This window comes from Nannospalax galili, unplaced genomic scaffold (genome assembly GCF_000622305.1).
Source record: "Nannospalax galili isolate Female #2095 unplaced genomic scaffold, S.galili_v1.0 scaffold924, whole genome shotgun sequence".
In the NCBI taxonomy this organism is placed as follows: domain Eukaryota; kingdom Metazoa; phylum Chordata; class Mammalia; order Rodentia; family Spalacidae; genus Nannospalax; species Nannospalax galili.
The window spans coordinates 252,719-268,239 of NW_008350467.1; the positions used below are offsets into that span (position 1 = coordinate 252,719).

The window sequence follows — 15,521 nt, forward strand, 5'->3', positions numbered from 1 at the left end:
TTCAGACAGCATTTTCTTTTTCTTTTTAAGCCAGGAATTTAATCAAAGGCCGCCTGACACATGATAGAAGAGCATTCCACCACTAAACCACACTCTCAGTCCCAATACATTATTTCTGGTTTTCTTTAAGATTTATTTTCATTTATGTATATGTGTCTTGTATATGAGTACAAGTTCTTGTGGAGACCAGAAGAGGGTGTTGAATCTTCTGAAATTGGAGTTATAGACAGTTGTGGGCTACCCCAACATAGATGCTGGAAACCAAATTCAGGTCCTCTGAAATAGTAGCAAGTACTTTTAATCACTGGAGCCTCTCTCCAGTCCCCACTGCTTCTGTATTTTAAAAATATTTATTACAAACTACATGCCTGCTACAGTCTAGGTACTCTAGCCCTTCCAATATTTGTTATTTTGTCTTTTTTTTTTTTTTTCGGCGCTGAAGACTGAACCCAGGGCCTTGCGCTTGCTAGGCAAGCACTCTACCACTGAGCTAAATCCCCAACCCCAGCCCTTCCAATTTTTATCTCTATAACTACAAGAATTGTTAATTACCAACTCTAGTCAAAGGCAAGAGCATTGATCCTCAATGGTAAGGTGAGATGAGGGTAGGAACTCAGATCTCAACTTAGGCCCTTGAATTCCACTATCCACCTTATTTTAAAAGGGGAGGGGAGATAACACAGCAGTTAAGAACATCTGCTGTACAACCATGAGGACATGACTTTGGATCCCAGCACCCACATAACAAGCCAGGGATCATGGAGGCAGACAAGAGGATTTCTGGAGCTTACTCACTGCCAGACTAGCCAGAAAAAGACCACCAGTTCTGGGGTCAGGAAGAGACCCTCCCTGTCTCAAAGAATTAGGCAGGAAATGATAGAACACCTTCTATGCTCACACACACACAGGCCTACACATCCACAGCCACATGTACATAATACCACACATGCAAAGTTCTACTTAACTGGTTAAAAGCAAACAGAACTGGGGACTGGAGAGCTGGCTCAGCAGTTAAGAACACTGGTTGTTCTTGTAGAAGACCTGGGTTTGAATCCCAGCACCCACATGGCAGCTAACAACTGTCCATAACTCCAGTTCCAGGGGATCCGACAGCATCTTCTGTCTTCCACAGGCACTGCACAACATGGGTGCACTTACCTACACATAGGCATAACACTCATACACATAAAATAAAAATAATAAATAATAAATTCTTTAAAAAATAATACAGAACTGTACAGCAATTACTAGGGATAAAGGTCAGTTAGAGTGAAGCAAATCTCTCAGAGTGAAATATATTAAAGTGAAATATATAGGTAGAACACTTTCCATGGACAGTTCTTAAAAGTGTTTCTAAATCAAGATTGAATTAAAACATCTTCAATTTATCATTTTAGTTGCATTTATTTGTGTGTCGAGAGTTGTGCGTATGCCACGGTACTCGTGTGGAAGTCAGAAGACAACTTGCAGAAGTCAGTTCTCTCCTTATACTGTGTGAGTTCCTGGGATCAAATTCAGATTGTCAGGCTAGGTGGCAAGTGCCACCACTGAGCCATTTCACCAGTCCAAAACAAACATTGTAACCCATATACAAGCTTTTTTAATAAAGGCATCTTGCCTAGACAAAAACATGATCTTATAATTCAAGAAATATGCCTCATACTACAGAAATTAAAAAATTTTGTCATGTTTTAACATATGTGCATCTTCTTTTCACAGAGGACATCCTCTTTTAAGTGTATAAATAAGTGTCACATGAGTTATATTCATATATGCTATGACCTAGCACTCACACTCTTTAAAATTTTTATTACATTTTTTTGTGTATGCACACACACACAAGTGTGCACATGCCACTGCAAGCACATGGATGGAGGTCAGAGAACAACTTGGAAGAGTTAGTTCTCTCTTCCCATCATGTGGGTCCCGGGGACTGACTTCAGGTCACTCAGTAGGCGCCCTTACCTAACTAACACAACCATCTCACCAGCCTTCCTTTTGTGAGATGTTATCTTTTTTTCCCTAAAGTCTTATTTTATGTGTGTGTGCTCCTGCACGTACATATGTGCATCGTGTGCGTGCCTGCTGCCCAAGGAGAACAGAAAAGGGTAATGGATCCACTGGAACAGGAGTTAGAAATAGCAATGGACTGCCACTTTGGTGCAGGGATCAAACTCAGGTCCTCTACAAGAGCAGCAAGTACTCTTAACTGCTGAGCCATCGCTCCAGCCACCTTGAGATATGATCTTAAGTTTGCTGAAGCTGGTCTCAAACTCCAGGGGTTAGGCATCCTCCTGCTAAAGTTCAAAGTATCTGGACTATGTCAGGTACCACTGCATCTGTATTTTAGAAGTCACAAATAAATACAAGTCTTTAAAAATAATTCTCATTTAAAGAGGTTCTAACTTTTTTGGAATGCTCTAAAACTGTGGTGATGATGACACAGCTCTGTAACAGTTATTAAAAAAACACTGAATTGTATACTTTAAATAAGTAAATTGTATGGTATATGAATTATACTTCACTAAAAGGGTGCCAAGAGGGTTGGAAAGCTGGCTCAGCCAGTAAAGCACCTGCTGCACAAGCGGAAGGACCTCAGTTCAAATCCTCACCATCTGTGTAAACACTCACAATAGTGGCCTGCAACTGTACACCAGTGCAGAGAGTGCAGATAAGTAGGTCCTTGAAGCTTATAGACCAGTCAGCCTGGTCAAATCAGTTAACTCCAGGCTCAGAGGGAGATCCTGTCTCAGAAAACAAGGTGGAAAGCAACTGAGGAAGAAACTCAGTGTCAACTTCTGGCCTTCACATGCATGCACATACCTCACATGAACACATACATATATACAGAATGATTACAAGCTGAACACCTAATCCAAATATCTGAAATCCAAAATCTGAAACTTCATGAACACTATCCTGACATCAAGACTAGAAAACTCAGCTCGGCGTGGTGGCTCACACCTCTGACCCCATCACTCAGGAGGCAGAGGCAGGTAGATCTCTGTGAGTTTGAGGCCAGCCTGGTCCACACAGAGATGTCCAGGTCACATGGTAAGGAATACATAGAAAGACCCTGTCTGACTTGACTTCATGTAACGGATGGCAGTCAAAACACAGGTGTGCTAATACACTATAAAATTACCTTCGAGGCTAAAGGTGTAGTTTAGTGATAGAGCACATGCTTAGATGTACAAGGCCATAAGTTAAATTCCCAGCACAATAAAAATAACCTATGGCTCATGTATAAAAGGTATATATAAACATAAAGGAATTTCATGTTTAGATTTAGGTCACCTTCCCAGGATATTTCCATTATGTACATGCCAATATTCCAAGATTTAAGAAAGAAATTTGAAATCCAAAAACACTCTGGTCCCAAGAATCTTTTTTTTAAATTTTTTTTTTCTATTTGGGGCTGGAGAGATGGTTCAGTGGTTAATGTTCATGCAGAGGACTCATGTTCAAATCCCAGTACCCACATGGCAGCTAACAACCATCTATAACTCCAGTTTCAGGGAATTTAACACCCTCTTCTGTCCTCCGTGGGCACTGCACAACACGAGTGCACTTACATACATGCAGACAATATGCTCATACACATAAAATAAAATTAAAAAAAATTTTTTTATTGTATTTATTTTATGTATATAAGTAAATTGCTTGTGTGTAGGTAGGTGCACCCATGTCATGCAGTGCCTGAGGAGGTCAGAAGAAAGCACCAGAGCCCCTGGAACTGGAATTTCAGATGGTTATTAGCCACGATGTAGGTGCTGGGAACTGAACCTGGGTCCTCTGCAAGAGAGCCAGTGCTCTTAATTGGGCATGGTGGCACATAACCTTTAATCCTAGGACTTAGGAGGCAGAGACAGAAGGTTCTCTGTGAGTTCAAAGCCAGCCTGGTCTACATAGCAAGTTCTAGGCCAGCCAAGGCTACATAATGAGACCCTGTATCAGGAAACAAACAAACAAACAAAAACCAGTTTTTCTCAAAGTTCATGATGCGGGATTTTAAGAACTACTATATTCAGCAGGTAGTCCAAAATGGGAAAGCATTCAACTTTTCCTGTATTCATAACCTCTCTAGCACCTGGTCTTAAGAATCTTGAATAAGGAAAACTTCTATAAAGAACAATTTGAGGGGCTGGAGAGATGGCTCAGTGGTTAAGAGCACTGACTGCTCCTGCAGAGGACTCGGGTTTGATTCCCAGCACCCACATGGAGGCTATGAACCGTCCTTAACTCCAGCTCCAGGGGAATCCGAAGCCCTCTTCTGACCTCCACGGCACTTCACGACATGGGTGTACTCACATACATGCAGGCAATACACTCATACACATAAAAGAAAAATAATAAAATATTTAGAAAAGAACAATTTGCATGTACATATAAAATAAGTTTTAAAATCTTTACATATCTTTTAAATAATTCTATTTTTCTATGGATTTATTATAATGAAAGATTTTTGTGTAATGATGTTTATCAAGTTATAATATTCAGAACTTGCTAATTGACTAATAGACCACCAACAGAGCTATGGTAAACAGATTTCAGAACACTAATACAAAGGCACTCACTATTTATCAGTTTTTAAAATCAAAACAAAATTTTTTCACCGTCTCAAAAAAAAGAAAAATCACAATTACGTTGAACAATAAAACATGTTACAAAATAATATCAATGTGTGATTCAATAGTATTCTAAAAATGCATACCAGGCTTGAATGGTGGCTCACACCTACAATCCTAGCAAAGGGAGAATAAGGAAGGAAAATACTGAGTTTTTGAGTTTTGGGCCAGTCTGGACTATATAGGGAAACTGTTTCAAGAAATGAAAAAACAAAACAAATTAAAAACAAAAACAAAAACAAAAAAAAAAAAAACAAAAAAAACCCAGAGCCAGGCAAGGAAGCACATGCCTATAATCCTAGTACTCAGGAAGTTCAAGGCCAGCCTGTGCTACAGAGCAAAACATTTCACAAAACAAAATGGACTGAGAAATGACTCAATCAGCGAAGTGCTTGCCCTGCCAGCATAAGGATCTATGATCCCAAGCACCCACATAAAAAGTCAGGCATGGTAGTGTGCACAGAACTGGAGAGGCAGGGCCAGGAGGATCCCTGGGATTGCTGGCCTAGTCTAAGCAGTGAGAGACCCTGTCTCAAAAAATAAGGTGAAGAGCTCCCAAAGAACAACACCCAAGGTTGACCTCTGGTCTCTACAAACATGAGTACACATGTACTGTACACATGAAAACAAACAAACACACACACACACACACACACACACACACACACACACATACATACACTGTGCCTGGCGTGGTGGCATACACCTTTAATCCCGGTACTTACGAGACAGAGGCAGGAGGTTCTCTGTGAGTTCCAGGCAAGCCTGGTCTACATAGCAAATTATAGGCTAGCCAAGGCTACATAGTGAAACCCTGGGGAGGAGGTTCTCAAAGTTCATGTTGCTGAATGTTAAGAAATACTGTGTTCAGCAGGTGGTCAAAGGTGGGAAAGCATTCAACTTTTCATGCTAACATGATCCTTGAAAGTCAACATTTTTTTTCAAATATGTACGAAAACAACTTAGAAGTCCAGAAAAACAACCTAGTATTTCCTTGTTCTTCTGAAAAATTTTTGTTCACTTAGTCAAATTACAGCACCTGAGGCACCAAAGGCAAGAGTCAGAAATGGACTGCCACTACTGATTACTTCTCTGCTAGTGTGTTTTGAATGGATCCATTACCCTGAAAGCAAAAATGTCAAACTTGTTTTTGCCAAATAATATATTTAAGCTAGGAAGTTAACAATAGAGGTAAATTGACATTTTCTAAACAAAAATCACTTCTGGAGTGCTTATTAATCCAACACCAAATAGTTACACACCAAAATGTGCAAATGGGTCTAACTCAAAACAATACTTAGCAATAAATGGAACTTTGGTTTGCTCCATATTCATAAATAAAGCTTTAAATTTTCAAACTACTAAATGCTGACAATCAATGTTAGAGACTTTTTAAAAGTAACTCAGATATTCCTTTTCACAGTAACAATGAAAACCTGGTTATCCCATTTATGGGCTGGGAGTACAGCATGTGGTAAGCATGTACTTAGCATGGACAAGGCTTTGGGCTCCATCTTCAGCATCCAAAATAAAACCCTAAAACCTGGATAGTCCATTTTTGTATTTGCTGACCTCTCCTGATTAGGAATCTAGGCTCTTTTGATTTCAAAAGGAGACATCAACATACTTATCCTTAAAGCCAACTGCCACCAAGGCAATGCCAGTTAGAGGCTGCCCCTGCCACTTTTCTAAACAGCTCATTACCTGGATAATAGTACATGATGTTCACTTTCTAATTATTTATTTATACTGTACACTTGGGTTTTTTAAGATTTGTTTTTATTATTTTTAATTGTGTGTGTGTGTGCATATATGTGTGTAAACATGAGTACAGTTGTTCTTGGAGGCCAGAGGCATCAGATCCCCTGGATCTAGAACTATAGAGAATTGTGGACTCCCCAATGTGTGTGCTGGGAATCGAACTTGGTCCTCTGCAAGAATAGTACACACTCTTAACTGCTGGCCCATCTCTCCAGCCCCTACATTTGGGTTTTATATGCTTTCCTTGATGATGTCATGCTATACAACTTTGAGAAGGCTTTAAAATGCCTATTTTTAAAGTTTTTGTTTGATTTTTACAAACTGCATTCACAAGATTCCACAGTTAAATGAACTTAGTTAACATAAGACTCAAGAGACATCTTGGCAGTGGTCTAAGCAGCACAAAGCTCTGAATGATGTTCTTAATCTCAAATCAATTTCGTAAACTAGATTTTGTTTTACCTACAAAATCACAGGTTAGGCTCCCAGTACCCATATGGCAGCTAACACCTGTCCTTAGCTCCAGTTCTAGGAGATCTGACACCCTTTTCTGGTATCCATGAACACTGCATGCATGGATGCATTTAAGATACATATAGGCAAACACTCATACACATAAAAATTTAAAAATTTTTAAAAAGTTCTAGAAATCAGAAGTACACGGCAAGCTACCCACTTCTTACATTTCAAACACCAGCATGTTTATGAACTATGTACATAATTTACACCAAAATAAAAAAGCATGTTCTATGAGAAAAAATACTCAGTGTTTATCTATTAAAATAAGAGTACAAGCTATGAAGAAAACATCAGGACACACATTCTTTTCTTTTCTTTTTTTTGGTCTTTTTGAGACAGGGTCTCCCTCTAGCCCCAGCTGTATGTAGACCAGGCTGGCTTCTAACTCACAAAGATCCACCTCCCTCTGCCTCCCAAACGCTGGGATTAAAGGTGTGCACCACCATGCCTGGCAACATTCTTTTTAAAAGTTCTGAAGAAAACTGAAATCTGAAAACTTACTCTTTATTACCTGGTAGTCTATTTGGTCTGAGGAGTTCAGAAAAATTCAATTTAGCCTATAATTAAATAATAGTTGTGCTTTTGAGTTTATTTTAAAAAAAAAACTGAGTTATTCTATGAGTATTCTATCATACATCTCAGAAAGTGTCATATAAAATGTTATTAGATGTTTCCAGGGTCATATAGTTAAAATGAAAACTAGAATGTATAGACTTCCTATTCACTTTCTCCTCAACACTGTCTTAATGATAACTGAGATCCATATTTAGCCTGGCATGTGGTGCCAACCTGTAATCTCAGCACTTGGAAGGTAAAAGCAGGAGGATCAGGAGTTCAAGGTTATCCATAGCTATGTAAGAAGTTCACTTGAAGCCAACACGGGCTATATGAGACCCTAACTCAGAAAAAAAAACAGAGTCACATCTAAAGTTTTAAAATAAGCTAAAAAATCCTCTTTCAAAGAGCCTTTTTGAATCCAAAACCTCATTAATGACAGATAAAAGTCAGGAGTAACTACACACCCTCATCCAAGTAAAGACTGAACACTCTCTAAATTCACAGAATTTAAAAGACTTTTTACTTTTTCATGACATACTATATAGATGCAACATACTAAAGAAGTGTTTAAAGTATTTCCTAAGTTAACAGTAAAAATGAAAATGAAACTGGGGCTGGAAAAGTGGCTCGGTGGTTAAAAGGACAGCTGTTCTTACAGAGGACCTGGGTTTGGTCCCCAGCATCCATATGGTGGGTAACAACCATTCTTAACTTCAGGTATCCGACACCTTCTGATCTCTACAAGCATTGCACAACTCAGGTGTACTTAAATATGTAGGTAATACACTGATAGGCATAAAATTAAAATAAAGTTTGTTTTTTTTTTAAATGAAATTGTTAAGTTTTTAAAAAAAATGTTAGGTAGGGCTGGCAAGATGGCTCAAGCTTGCCTTGAAAGCCTGAGGACCTGAGCTGGGTCTATGGAACTCATGGTAGAAGGAACGAACCAACTTCCATTAAGTTGTCTGGTGTCTTCCAACTTCCATGTGCAAACTGTGGCTTGCACCTACACTCTCACACATCTCACACACACACAAGATAAACTTTTTTAAATTTTATTATTTTTATTTTATGTGTATGAATGTATTGCCTGCATGTATGTGAGTGCACCCATATCGTGCAATGCCATGGAGGTCAGAAGAGGGCATCAGATTCCCCTGGAACTGGAGTTAAGGGCAGTTCATAGCCACCATGTGGATGCTGGGAATCGTACCAGGGTCCTCTGCAAGAGCAGTCAGTACTCATTACTGCTGAGCCATCTCTCCAGCCCAAGATAAATTATTTTTTTAAAAAAAGCTAGGTCAGGCCTGGAGAGATGGCTCATCAGTCAAGAGCATTTGCTGTTCTTGAAGAGGACCTGGGTTCGGTTTCCAGCACCCACATGGTGGCTAACAACCATCTGTAACTCCAGTTCCAGGGAATTTGACGCCCTCTTCTGGCCTCCCCAGGCACTGCATACATGTGGCACACTTACATACACGCAGGCAAAACAATCATACACACAAAATAAAAATATGTATTCCAAGCTGGGCATGGTGATACACCTTTAATCCCAGCACTCAGGAGGCAGAGGCAGGCAGATCTCTGTGAGTTCCAGGCCAGCCTTGTCTACAAAGTGAGTTCCAGTTCCAGGCCAGCTGGGACTACAGGGAGACCCTGTCTCAAAAAGACCAAAAAAATATTTTTTTAATTACATTTATTTATATGCATGTGTGCAAATCAGAAGACAACTTACAGGAGTCAGTTCTCTCCTTCCACCGTTTGGGTCCCAGGGATCGAACTCAGGTCATCAGACTTGGAGGCAAATGCTTTTACTGGCTGAGCCATCTCACCAGCCCCATCTTAAATTTATTCTTATTATTTATTTTAAAAGATCAGCCTGAAGAAATAAAGCTCACTATTGATTTTAAAACTCAAATGATGGATGAGTTAATTGCTTATTAACAAAGAAATCGGGGTTGGAGAGCTGGCTGAGTAGTTAAGAGCACTAGCTAGTCTTGCAGAAGACCTGAGTTTGAATCCCAGCATCCACATTGTAGCTAACAATCATACATAACTCCAGGGGATCTGATTCCCTCTCTGTCCTACATAGGCACTGCATGACACAGGTGTACTTACACACATGCAGGCATAACACTCAAACACATAAGGATAAAATTTAAATTAAAAAAAATCATTTTAGTTCCTTCTTCAAAAACTAATAGATTGCCTTTTTCCTAAAGTAAAACCAAAAACAGTGCTGCAATGAAAAACAGATTTTACTAATTTCTAAATCTGTTTAAACCTTCAATAATTTTAATTTCTTTAGTATCTACAATAGGCAAGATTATATTTTTGTTCTAGAGAACCCAATATGCTGGGCACAGTGATGCAAAACTGTAATTCTAACAGCTGGGAGGCTGAGGTAAGAGGAATGCATGAGCTGGGGGCTGGCCTAAGATACATAGTGAGTTCAAGGCCATAGAGGCACATTTAAAGTTAAAAAAAAAAAACAAAAAAAAAACAAAAAAAAAACAACATCAGGGGGCTGGAGAGATGGCTCAGCAGTTAAGGGCACTGACTGCTCTTGCAGAAGACCAGGGTTCAATTCCCAGCACCTACATGGCAGCTACAAACCGTCCTTAACTCCAGTTCCAGGGGAATCCGAAGACCTCTTCTGATCTCCGCAGCATTGCAGGACATGGGTGCATTCACATACATGCAGGCAATACACTCATATACATAAAAGTAATAAATAAAATATTTAAACAAAACAAACAGAAAAGTAAGAATCCATGGTAACCTACTTTCCTCTTGATACGCAAAAATAATTTTAAAATGGTCAACAGTGTCTCCTAAGATTTTTTTTTAACCTACTGTTTTCAATTAGGTATTTCCAATTTATTTCTAAAACTTAACCAGTGTCTCAATTTTGTTGTCAGGACTATGACTGAACTTCTGACGTTTTCCTTCCCATTACTATTTATTTCACTGACAAATTTATTACAAGAGGAAAATTTCTGCCAAAACCCACTTCATTACACAAAACACAGACATCAAGATAACTTAAATACAATTCATTCACACATAAAATGTTTTGTGCATATGCTAAATGTCAAATAGGAAAAGATACAAGCACAGTCCTTGCCTCAGTGCAACTCCCTGGAACTCATGGTGTGCCTAACCTTTCCCCCACCTTGAGCTTTCAAAGACAGCTCAAATACTTAATAGAAGTAACATGATGTGGTATAAAGACCCAAGAAACAGATTTCACCCCACAGCCTTGGACTTAATTTTTATGGATCTCAATTTTTCCTCATGTAAAATAAGTTAGGTTGGACCATCTCTCTTCCATTCAGACTATTAAGAATATAGTCAAGGGGCTGGAGAGATGGCTCAACAGTTAAGAACACTGGTTGTTCTTGCAGAAGACCTAGGTTTGAATCCCAGCACCCACATGGCAGCTAACAACTGTCCATGACTCCAGTCCCAGGGGATCCGACAGCCTCTTCTGACCTCTGCGGGCATTGCACAACATGGGTGCACTTGCCTACATGCAGGCAAAGCATGCGTACACATAAAATTAAAATTAAAATTAAAAACAATACAGTCAAGATCGCCTATATTCTTTTAAAAAATATTTTATTATTTTTATTTTATGTATATGAGTGTACTGACTGCATGTATAAGTGTACCCGTGTTGTGCAATGCTTAAGGAGATCAGAAGGTGTTGGATCTGCTGAACTGGAGTTAAGAACAGTTGTTAGCCTCCATGTGGGTGCTGGGAACTGAACCTGCGTCATCTGCAAGAGGCATCTCTCTAGCCCTCAACTGTATTTTTATAATGGCAAAAAATTGTTAAGTATTAATACTCCAAATAATGGACCACTATATGACTCTTCAAAACAAAACTCGTAGGCCCATGTCCCAGATAGCCAAGTAAAACAGAACAGCACCCAGCACTGCAGCACACATAATCACAGCTACCTGGGAGACTGAAGTAGAAGGGTATCAAGTTTGAAGCCAGTCTGAGCAACTTAAGGAGACCCTGTTTGAAAATAAAATAGAGTCAAGGGAATAACTCCGTAGAGACCGGGGTTCTGGGATGCTAAGTGTAACCCCATTTATACATATTTTAAGTAAATACACAGAAATTGTCTAGGACACTCAAGAAACTTCAAAATAGTTACGATGGTAATTAGGGGCCTTGTTCTTCCTAACTTCTTAGTCTTTTACAATATTTGACATATTCTAAAATAACAAGCATGTGTTATTCTGTTGATTTTAAAGAGGAAACTAGGAGAAAAGGTTTGCTGCTCTAGGTTCTGTCATTTTAAAAGATTCAAATGCTGGCCTTGTTGTTTAAAACATCTGTAATGTTCTCTGGGTGTGGTGGCGCATGCCTGTAGTCCCAGCACTTGGAAGGCAAAGGCAGGTGGATCTCTGTGAGTTCAAGGCCAGCCTGGTCTACATAGTGAGTTCCAGGACAGCTGGGGCTACAGGGAGACGCTGCTTCAAAAAGACGAAAAAAAAAAATTAAAAAAACAAACAAACAAAAAACCATCTGTAATGTTAAGTTATTTAACCTCAGTTTCTCCATTTGTAAAAAGGAGTTAAAAGTACAAGCCTCAGAGAACTGGTGAAGACACAAAGGCATCACGTACGTGGACTCAGCATAGCACAATACAAGAGGAAAACTATTAGCTATTATCGAGTTTATTATTATTTTAAAATTCCAGAAACTATTGTCTTTAGAACAGTTTGGACAGTTGAGCCAAAGATAATTAATCTTTCAGACAATTAGTTTCCTTTATCCAAAATTCCTTTGGTCTTAACAGTATGAGAGAGAGCATTTGTTAATTCAACACTTAAAAAGGAGAGGCTGGGGATGTAACACCATTGGTTGAGTGCTTGCCTAGCAATCAAAGTCCTGGATGGGATCCCCAGCACTACATAAACCAGGCACGGTGGCAAATGTCTATAATCTCAGCATTCAGGAGGTAAAGAGGTCAGAAGTTCAAGCTCATCCTTGATTACACAGAAAGTTTAAGGCTAGCCTGGGATACATGAGACCCTGTCAAAAATTAAGAAACAAAAAAATAAAAAAGATCCCAAGTGGGCTGATATGCACAGTAATCAAAGCAGAATTTGGATTTCAAGTGTTTGATAACTAGAGTAGCCTTCTTCACTTAACGGATATCTGCCCAAGGAATCCAGAATACTCAAGAGGGTGCATTCAAGCTTCCAAAGAAATGTTTTCTATTTTAATAGACAATTACCATTTCCCTAAAAATTGTGCACTAATAAAATAGTTCATGCACATAAATTTACCAACTAGTTAAAAATAATGTGTTAAACAAGAGGGAACTGTAAATAAGAAATCTCCATAAAAATAAATTCCAAAAAGTAAACACTGAATGGTTTTTTGAATGGAACTTGTCCTCCCAGAATTTCAAAAAAATTCTGGCTATAGCTTATTGATCAATACACCCCAAGTTATAAATCCAGTGTTTATGCTGGGTGTACCCTCTGAAGTACCACTGTAACAATATTTAACGGGATTTCTCCACCAAACTGCAAATATAGCCTAAGATTCTCTACAAAAATTAAGAGGACATTACTATTAAGGTTTATCAAATCAATATGTAGAACAAATGGATTGTGCTCATGATATTACAGTTTTTACAGGACTTGCTGGTATTAGAAGACAGTTTCAATATTAATACTATGGGCTAAAGTTTGGATCACCACAATTACAATTTTTTAAGTCAGGCGCATATTTAATCCTTTTTCAATATGAAAAGGAAATAGATTTCACCTAACACCAATTTATATCTAAAGGTGTCAAGGTTTAAACGTTTAGTAACAATTCTGAATCACACAAGTAGTTATATTTGAATACATTAAAGAATTGCTGTAGCTTTCCTGAGAGTGACGGAACTTCCAACCCAAGGAAAAAAAAGCTGGCAACTCAATGAGAATCTGAGCACTGCATGCCACTGGGTAGATAGAGGGCTGTGCTGTGCTGACCCGGCATTTGGAGACTGCATTCAGCTACATGCAAGCCAAGGGAAGGATAGAAGCAGGCCATTTAAGAGACAGCATTGTTCTTCACACACCACACATAACCAAGCTCTGTCAGAAGCACCATTTTAAAAGGCACAATATTTCTAAATTTCCAGTATTCAGAGCACCGTCATGATAATCCACCACAGGCTGATCTTTCCTCAGCGTTCTCACCCCCACGCGGTGCTTTGCCAGGAGCACAGCCCCAAGTAAAATAACCGATGCAATTTCCTTGTTTACTTAAAGAATTGCAAAAAGCATGTTGACTGGTCCGGAGGCTTCTGAAACCAATCAATATTGAAAAGACTTTTCACAATCATGTTTGAACTATGACAGTAATGATGTTTTCTGCTAGTAAAAAAAAAAAAATCTAATTTTAAATTTATAAAAAGGGTTAAATATTACACTGCAATTCATCAGTATGGCTTGTTTGCAACCAGAAGGAAGAGGGAAAAGAGGAGGAAGGAGCAAAACAGACAAGATGGAAAATATCATTACCTCCTCTGGTGGTTATGAGTAACTGTAAATGACCCAAGAGGTAAGAGAAGTTCATGAATAGAAGGGGTACAGTGTGAGCTGGCCGGTTCCAGATTCAGCAGATGTCTGACAGGAAAAGGAATTTATTTACACTGCAGTGCCTGGTAGCAAACATGGCTGCCCCTGCCCCCTTTACACCTGAATAGTCTTCACTCCCTCACCAAAAACCATCAAATTATGGCCATGTCTCTCTGTCTCCCTACCATAACGCAAACACATCATCTCTTGCCTCAAAAACAGTAACACCCACACCTCCCTCATTTCACAACAATCACAACCCCATAACCACTAGCTTCTCTATTCTCTAGCCTTGAAATACAAGACAGAATACACATAAATATAGGAACAAAAGGCCTTCCCTCTTAACACTTAACAATCCCCATCCTCGTTTCCCTCACTCCGAGACGCCTAGTCGATAATTCTCATCCCATCCAACATTCTATTTCCTTCTTGCAGTTTCCTGCGTCTATTTCCTATCCTCATATTGCATTCTGCCACAATCATTTCTCATCTCTTTTTTTTTCTGTCTTTTCCTCCACTTTAATTCCCTCGTCTCTCCCTTGATTCCCCAAAGATGCCTTGCTTTCCATCAAATCCGATTCCCCTTTCCCCCAACTCTCCTAGTTCCCACATTCCATCCTAGACCGCCCTAATTTGCAGTCCACCGAGGTCTCTATATCCAAATCTAACTCTTCCCTCTATTCCTGCCCCTCCCCCGTTTCCATTCTTATCCCCGCCCCCATCCCACCTCTACTCCCAATTCCCAGCTCAGCACCACTACATCATATCCCAATCCTACCTCTCCAGCCCCACCTCCCAATTCCTTCCACACCCACCTAACCGTCGGCTCTACCTTCTAGATTACCCTCGAACCCTTTCAGGCCACCAGCTGCCTCCTCCCCTTCCCCGGCCTCACTCAGGACGGGTTCTCAGTCCTTAGGTCGCCCCAGCCCCATGGATCCTCCTCAGCCCAGGCTACACACGCACACACACGCGCACACACTTTACCTTCAGCTTGTTCCATTCTAACCCCCCGGCCGTGTCAGTACGATCACAGGAGAGACTCAGAGGCCCGGAGTGGGGGCTAAGGTGCGGGCAGCTGCCGGGCCACTGGGGGAGGAGACGGAACCAAGCTAGGCCTCATAAAATCCTCGGGCTAGATTTCCCCCGCGCCGGGCGCCCCTGCCATGGCGGCCGGCACTGAGGAAGGCCACGGCCCGGCCGGCCGGGCTCGCTGCGGGGAGACGGAAGGCTGCGGAGCGAAAGGGAGGCGGCGGGACAGGAGTCGCTGCGTAGCCGCTGGTGCTGGCAAAGAGGCGGAGACTGGCGGCCCGGAGGGGCAGCAGGATCCCGGGGCTGCGGTCGCGAGCTGCTCGCCTCCCCAAGGCGCCCGGTACGCGGCTCTCGGCCTCCGCCTGGGTCTCCCTGCTGCCCGCTCCCGCCGCCGCCGCCGCCGCAGCCGCCGCCGCGCAC

At 40.5% G+C, this 15,521-nt stretch overlaps 1 protein-coding gene across 4 annotated transcripts in view; it reads right to left on the reverse strand.

Moving 5' to 3' along the window:
- The window catches only part of Nsd3 (nuclear receptor binding SET domain protein 3), a 117,471-nt gene extending 101,950 nt beyond the window's left edge, over positions 1-15,521 (reverse strand). The window contains exon 1 of one of the 4 annotated variants that reach the window (XM_017801843.2): positions 15,057-15,521. The gene's annotated coding sequence lies outside the window, so the exon portion shown is untranslated. The remainder of the gene's footprint in view (positions 1-15,056) is intronic. The other 3 variants (XM_017801847.2, XM_017801846.2, XM_008847765.2) reach the window with 3 other exon arrangements.